Source organism: Drosophila sechellia, unplaced genomic scaffold, assembly GCF_004382195.2.
Source record: "Drosophila sechellia strain sech25 unplaced genomic scaffold, ASM438219v1 U_270, whole genome shotgun sequence".
NCBI classification, from domain to species: domain Eukaryota; kingdom Metazoa; phylum Arthropoda; class Insecta; order Diptera; family Drosophilidae; genus Drosophila; species Drosophila sechellia.
Window position 1 is genome coordinate 32,319 of NW_022611213.1, and position 7,278 is coordinate 39,596.

Consider the following 7,278-nt stretch of genomic DNA (forward strand, 5'->3'; position numbering starts at 1 on the left):
GATTTTGGCAATTGTATGAGTAAATTAAATAATATACATATGAAAATGATTAATTATTATATGTATAAGGGAAAAAATGCTGAAATATTCCCACATTCTCTTAGTATTATAGAGAAAATCCATTATAGTGAGAGGGTATAGTAGTGTAAACGACCGGAATTACGACAGAGGGTTCAAAAACTACTATAGGTAGGCAGTGGTTGCCGACCTCTCATATTGTTCAAAACTTATGTATTCATATGATTTTGGCAATTATATGATTAAATTAAATAATATACATATGAAAATGGTTAATTATTATATGTATATGGGAAAAAATGCAGAGATATTCCCATATTCTCTTAGTATTATAGAGAAAAGCCATTTAAGTGAGAGGGTATAGTAGTGTAAACGACCGGAATTACGACAGAGGGTTCAAAAACTACTATAGGTAGGCAGTGGTTGCCGACCTCTCATATTGTTCAAAACTTATGTATTCATATGATTTTGGCAATTGTATGAGTAAATTAAATAATATACATACGAAAATGATTAATTATTATATGTATATGGGAAAAAATGCAGAGATATTCCCATATTCTCTTAGTATTATAGAGAAAAGCCATTTAAGTGAGAGGGTATAGTAGTGTAAACCACCGGAATTACGACAGAGGGTTCAAAAACTACTATAGGTAGGCAGTGGTTGCCGACCTCTCATATTGTTCAAAACTTATGTATTCATATGATTTTGGCAATTGTATGAGTAAATTAAATAATATACATATGAAAATGATTAATTATTATATGTATAAGGGAAAAAATGCTGAAATATTCCCACATTCTCTTAGTATTATAGAGAAAATCCATTATAGTGAGAGGGTATAGTAGTGTAAACGACCGGAATTACGACAGAGGGTTCAAAAACTACTATAGGTAGGCAGTGGTTGCCGACCTCTCATATTGTTCAAAACTTATGTATTCATATGATTTTGGCAATTATATGATTAAATTAAATAATATACATATGAAAATGGTTAATTATTATATGTATATGGGAAAAAATGCTGAGATATTCCCATATTCTCTTAGTATTATAGAGAAAAGCCATTTAAGTGAGAGGGTATAGTAGTGTAAACGACCGGAATTACGACAGAGGGTTCAAAAACTACTATAGGTAGGCAGTGGTTGCCGACCTCTCATATTGTTCAAAACTTATGTATTCATATGATTTTGGCAATTGTATGAGTAAATTAAATAATATACATATGAAAATGATTAATTATTATATGTATAAGGGAAAAAATGCTGAAATATTCCCACATTCTCTTAGTATTATAGAGAAAATCCATTATAGTGAGAGGGTATAGTAGTGTAAACGACCGGAATTACGACAGAGGGTTCAAAAACTACTATAGGTAGGCAGTGGTTGCCGACCTCTCATATTGTTCAAACTTATGTATTCATATGATTTTGGCAATTATATGATTAAATTAAATAATATACATATGAAAATGGTTAATTATTATATGTATATGGGAAAAAATGCTGAGATATTCCCATATTCTCTTAGTATTATAGAGAAAAGCCATTATAGTGAGAGGGTATAGTAGTGTAAACGACCGGAATTACGACAGAGGGTTCAAAAACTACTATAGGTAGGCAGTGGTTGCCGACCTCTCATATTGTTCAAAACTTATGTATTCATATGAATTTGGCAATTATATGAGTAAATTAAATAATAAACATATAAAAATTAATATTTATTATATGTATAAAAAAAAAAATAATCATATTATATATGAATAATGGAAAAAAAATGAAATGTTCCTATAATCTCTTAATATATAAGAGAATAGACCGTATGTTGGGTGGCAAACGGAATTGAAAATACCCGCTTTGAGGACAGCGGGTTCAAAAACTACTATAGGTAGGCAGTGGTTGCCGACCTCCCGCATTATTCGAAATATTTATTTCGGATTATGTTTATATTGGTTACATAAAATAAAGTATATTATTATCCGTACAAATTTGTTTCTCAGTTCTATAGAACACGGGACTTGGCTCCGCGGATAATAGGAATATACGCTTTTTAGATAATATCGTTGAAACAAAAGTCAAGTTTCTATTATATATAGAATAACAAATCGTTTCCATATATTATCGTTAATTTTTGGAGGCAGGCAAATATTAATTTATTACCTGCCGTATAGTTGGATTATTATATCGTTACGGTATAATACAAATATGGATTCTTATGAAAGAAATATAAAATTATATATTAAATGTGGAAATATTATCATATGCGCTTGGTTTTATGTTATATATTACCAGAGAGATATATGAAAAGAGATAAATTTTAAATTTATCTTCAAAATGCAAATGATTTAACTTAATATTTATATTGGTTAAACAAAAATTGTACATGTGTGGATACAATAATTATGTATGTTGGAAATAAAATGATATTTTATAATGAAATATGTATATATAAAAAGATAAAATTATAGAAACATATATATTACAATAATTATATGAAATTCTTGTTATATTGGTAAAACAAGTATAAATTAAAATGAAAATATGGATTACGAATGCTATATAAAAATGGCCGTAATCGAATAGATTTTTTACTTATATTTATATATTTAAAATTTTACCCAAAGGCGAAATATTGAATTTTATTCAATATAATAAAAATCATGGAATTATATAAAGTGAAAAATCTATATATCTATTATATTGCTTATTTCGATTCAAAAAATATGAATGGAATATGAAGGAAAAACATTATTCTGGTTGATCCTGCCAGTAGTTATATGCTTGTCTCAAAGATTAAGCCATGCATGTCTAAGTACACACGAATTAAAAGTGAAACCGCAAAAGGCTCATTATATCAGTTATGGTTCCTTAGATCGTTAACAGTTACTTGGATAACTGTGGTAATTCTAGAGCTAATACATGCAATTAAAACATGAACCTTATGGGACATGTGCTTTTATTAGGCTAAAACCAAGCGATCGCAAGATCGTTATATTGGTTGAACTCTAGATAACATGCAGATCGTATGGTCTTGTACCGACGACAGATCTTTCAAATGTCTGCCCTATCAACTTTTGATGGTAGTATCTAGGACTACCATGGTTGCAACGGGTAACGGGGAATCAGGGTTCGATTCCGGAGAGGGAGCCTGAGAAACGGCTACCACATCTAAGGAAGGCAGCAGGCGCGTAAATTACCCACTCCCAGCTCGGGAGGTAGTGACGAAAAATAACAATACAGGACTCATATCCGAGGCCCTGTAATTGGAATGAGTACACTTTAAATCCTTTAACAAGGACCAATTGGAGGGCAAGTCTGGTGCCAGCAGCCGCGGTAATTCCAGCTCCAATAGCGTATATTAAAGTTGTTGCGGTTAAAACGTTCGTAGTTGAACTTGTGCTTCATACGGGTAGTACAACTTACAATTGTGGTTAGTACTATACCTTTATGTATGTAAGCGTATTACCGGTGGAGTTCTTATATGTGATTAAATACTTGTATTTTTTCATATGTTCCTCCTATTTAAAAACCTGCACTAGTGCTCTTAAACGAGTGTTATTGTGGGCCGGTACTATTACTTTGAACAAATTAGAGTGCTTAAAGCAGGCTTCAAATGCCTGAATATTCTGTGCATGGGATAATGAAATAAGACCTCTGTTCTGCTTTCATTGGTTTTCAGATCAAGAGGTAATGATTAATAGAAGCAGTTTGGGGGCATTAGTATTACGACGCGAGAGGTGAAATTCTTGGACCGTCGTAAGACTAACTTAAGCGAAAGCATTTGCCAAAGATGTTTTCATTAATCAAGAACGAAAGTTAGAGGTTCGAAGGCGATCAGATACCGCCCTAGTTCTAACCATAAACGATGCCAGCTAGCAATTGGGTGTAGCTACTTTTATGGCTCTCTCAGTCGCTTCCCGGGAAACCAAAGCTTTGGGCTCCGGGGAAGTATGGTTGCAAAGCTGAAACTTAAAGGAATTGACGGAAGGGCACCACCAGGAGTGGAGCCTGCGGCTTAATTTGACTCAACACGGGAAAACTTACCAGGTCCGAACATAAGTGTGTAAGACAGATGATAGCTCTTTCTCGAATCTATGGGTGGTGGTGCATGGCCGTTCTTAGTTCGTGGAGTGATTTGTCTGGTTAATTCCGATAACGAACGAGACTCAATATATTAAATAGATATCTTCAGGATTATGGTGCTGAAGCTTATGTAGCCTTCATTCATGGTGGCAGTAAAATGTTTATTGTGTTTGAATGTGTTTATGTAAGTGGAGCCGTACCTGTTGGTTTGTCCCATTATAAGGACACTAGCTTCTTAAATGGACAAATTGCGTCTAGCAATAATGAGATTGAGCAATAACAGGTCTGTGATGCCCTTAGATGTCCTGGGCTGCACGCGCGCTACAATGAAAGTATCAACGTGTATTTCCTAGACCGAGAGGTCCGGGTAACCGCTGAACCACTTTCATGCTTGGGATTGTGAACTGAAACTGTTCACATGAACTTGGAATCCCAGTAAGTGTGAGTCATTAACTCGCATTGATTACGTCCCTGCCCTTTGTACACACCGCCCGTCGCTACTACCGATTGGAATTATTTTAGTGAGGTCTCCGGACGTGATCACTGTGACGCCTTGCGTGTTACGGTTGTTTCGCAAAAGTTGACCGAACTTGATTATTTAGAGGAAGTAAAAGTCGTAACAAGGTTTCCGTAGGTGAACCTGCGGAAGGATCATTATTGTATAATATCCTTATCGTTAATAAATATTTGTTATAATACAAATAAATACAATTTACCAAAATAAAAATATTACAAAATGATTCCACGGAATCAAAAGTTAAAGTCAAAATAAAATGAAGATGGCTTTTATTTTATATGTGGGGCTTGGCAACCTCATAAAAAGACTTTAACATTATTAATGTTGCTGTGCGTATTTGTGGCATACTTACTACAACAACGGCGTTCCTATAAAAAAAATTCTCGAAAATGGAAATCGAAGAAACTAAACTAAATTCGAAAGTAGAAGTCGAATTAAATAAAAATAATTTGAATGTGTGGTAATCAAAATAAGTGTGTGTGTATATGGACCATAATATACACGCGTTGCGAATATGTATTGTTCATCTATGTTATGAGCATACGTTGGCTAATGCAAACAACCTAAAATATACAATGTTGTACCGTCATCCATCAGGTTAATGTTTTATATAAATTTCAGTATGTGTCACCCAAAATAGCAAACCATAACCAGATATTATGAACATAATGCTTATATGAAACTAAACATTTCGCAACATTATTTAGGTATAAAAATAAATTATTGAAGGAATGATAATGCCAGTAAAATGGTGTATTTTAATTTCTTTCAATAAAAACAATATTGACATTATATAAAATTGAATTATAAAACTCTAAGCGTGATCACTCGGCTCATGGTCGATGAAAACGCAGCAAACTGTGCGTCATCGTGTGAACTGCAGGACCATGAACATCGACATTTTGAACGCATATCGCAGTCCATGCTGTATGTACTTTAATTAATTTTATAGTCGCTTGACTACATATGGTTGAGGTTGTAAGACTATGCTAATTAAGTTGTTTATAAATTTTTTATAAGCATATGGTATATTATTGGATTAAATAATGATTTTATTCATAATATTAAAAAAGAAATGAAAAACATTATCTCACATTTGAATGTGAAAAACGAAGAGAAATATTTTCTTTTCAATCAAATAATACTGAGAAATGTCTAGCATAAAAAATTGAAATATTTTTCATCTAGAATTGTCTCTTATTAATGATTCGGAAAAAGAAAAATCTTGGTTTGTTATTATTCTTCGTTGGTTCGTTAAATGGATAAAAATGACTTTGCTTACAAGAACTATTGGAACTATTTATAACGAATTTAATTGATTGTTTATCATTTATATATAAAGAATTTATGGCAAAATATAGTATATATACAACCTCAACTCATATGGGACTACCCCCTGAATTTAAGCATATTAATTAGGGAGGAAAAGAAACTAACAAGGATTTTCTTAGTAGCGGCGAGCGAAAAGAAAACAGTTCAGCACTAAGTCACTTTGTCTATATGGCAAATGTGAGATGCAGTGTATGGAGCGTCAATATTCTAGTATGAGAAATTAATGATTAAGTCCTTCTTAAATGAGGCCATTTACCCATAGAGGGTGCCAGGCCCGTATAACGTTAATGATTGCTAGATGATGTTTCCAAAGAGTCGTGTTGCTTGATAGTGCAGCACTAAGTGGTGGTAAACTCCATCTAAAACTAAATATAACCATGAGACCGATAGTAACAAGTACCGTGAGGAAAGTTGAAAGAACTCTGAATAGAGAGTTAAACAGTACGTGAAACTGCTTAGAGGTTAAGCCCGATGAACCTGAATATCCGTTATGGAAAATTCATCATTAAAATTGTAATATTTAAATAATATTATTAAGAATAATGTGCATTTTTTCCATATAAGGACATTGTAATCTATTAGCATATCCCAAATTTATCATAAAATATAACTTATAGTTTATTCCAATTAAATTGCTTGCATTTTAACAACAGAATAAATGTTATTAATTTGATAAAGTGCTGATAGATTTATATTATTACAGAGCGTTAATTTTTCGGAATTATATAATGGCATAATTATCATTGATTTTTGTGTTTATTATTGCTCTTGTATGATTAACAATGCGAAAGATTCAGGATACCTTCGGACCCGTCTTGAAACACGGACCAAGGAGTCTAACATATGTGCAGTATATTGGATGTAAACCTAATAGCGTAATTAACTTGACTAATAATGGATTAGTTTTTTAGCTATTTATAGCTAATTAACACAATCCCGGGGCGTTCTATATAGTTATGTATAATGTATATTTATATTATTTATGCCTCTAACTGGAACGTACCTTGAGCATATATGCTGTGACCCGAAAGATGGTGAACTATACTTGATCAGGTTGAAGTCAGGGGAAACCCTGATGGAAGACCGAAACAGTTCTGACGTGCAAATCGATTGTCAGAATTGAGTATAGGGCGAAAGACCAATCGAACCATCTAGTAGCTGGTTCCTTCCGAAGTTTCCCTCAGGATAGCTGGTGCATTTTAATATTATATAAAATAATCTTATCTGGTAAAGCGATGATTAGAGGCCTTAGGGTCGAAACGATCTTAACCTATTCTCAAACTTTAAATGGGTAAAACCTTAACTTTCTTGATATGAAGTTCAAGGTT

At 33.0% G+C, this 7,278-nt stretch overlaps 1 non-coding gene across 1 annotated transcript; it reads left to right on the plus strand.

Moving 5' to 3' along the window:
* Positions 1 to 2,768: 2,768 nt before the first annotated feature.
* LOC116803018 lies at positions 2,769 to 4,758 on the plus strand. Its single transcript, XR_004363313.1, has one exon. It is a non-coding gene; the product is annotated as a small subunit ribosomal RNA (ribosomal RNA).
* The last annotated feature ends 2,520 nt before the right edge of the window (positions 4,759 to 7,278 follow it).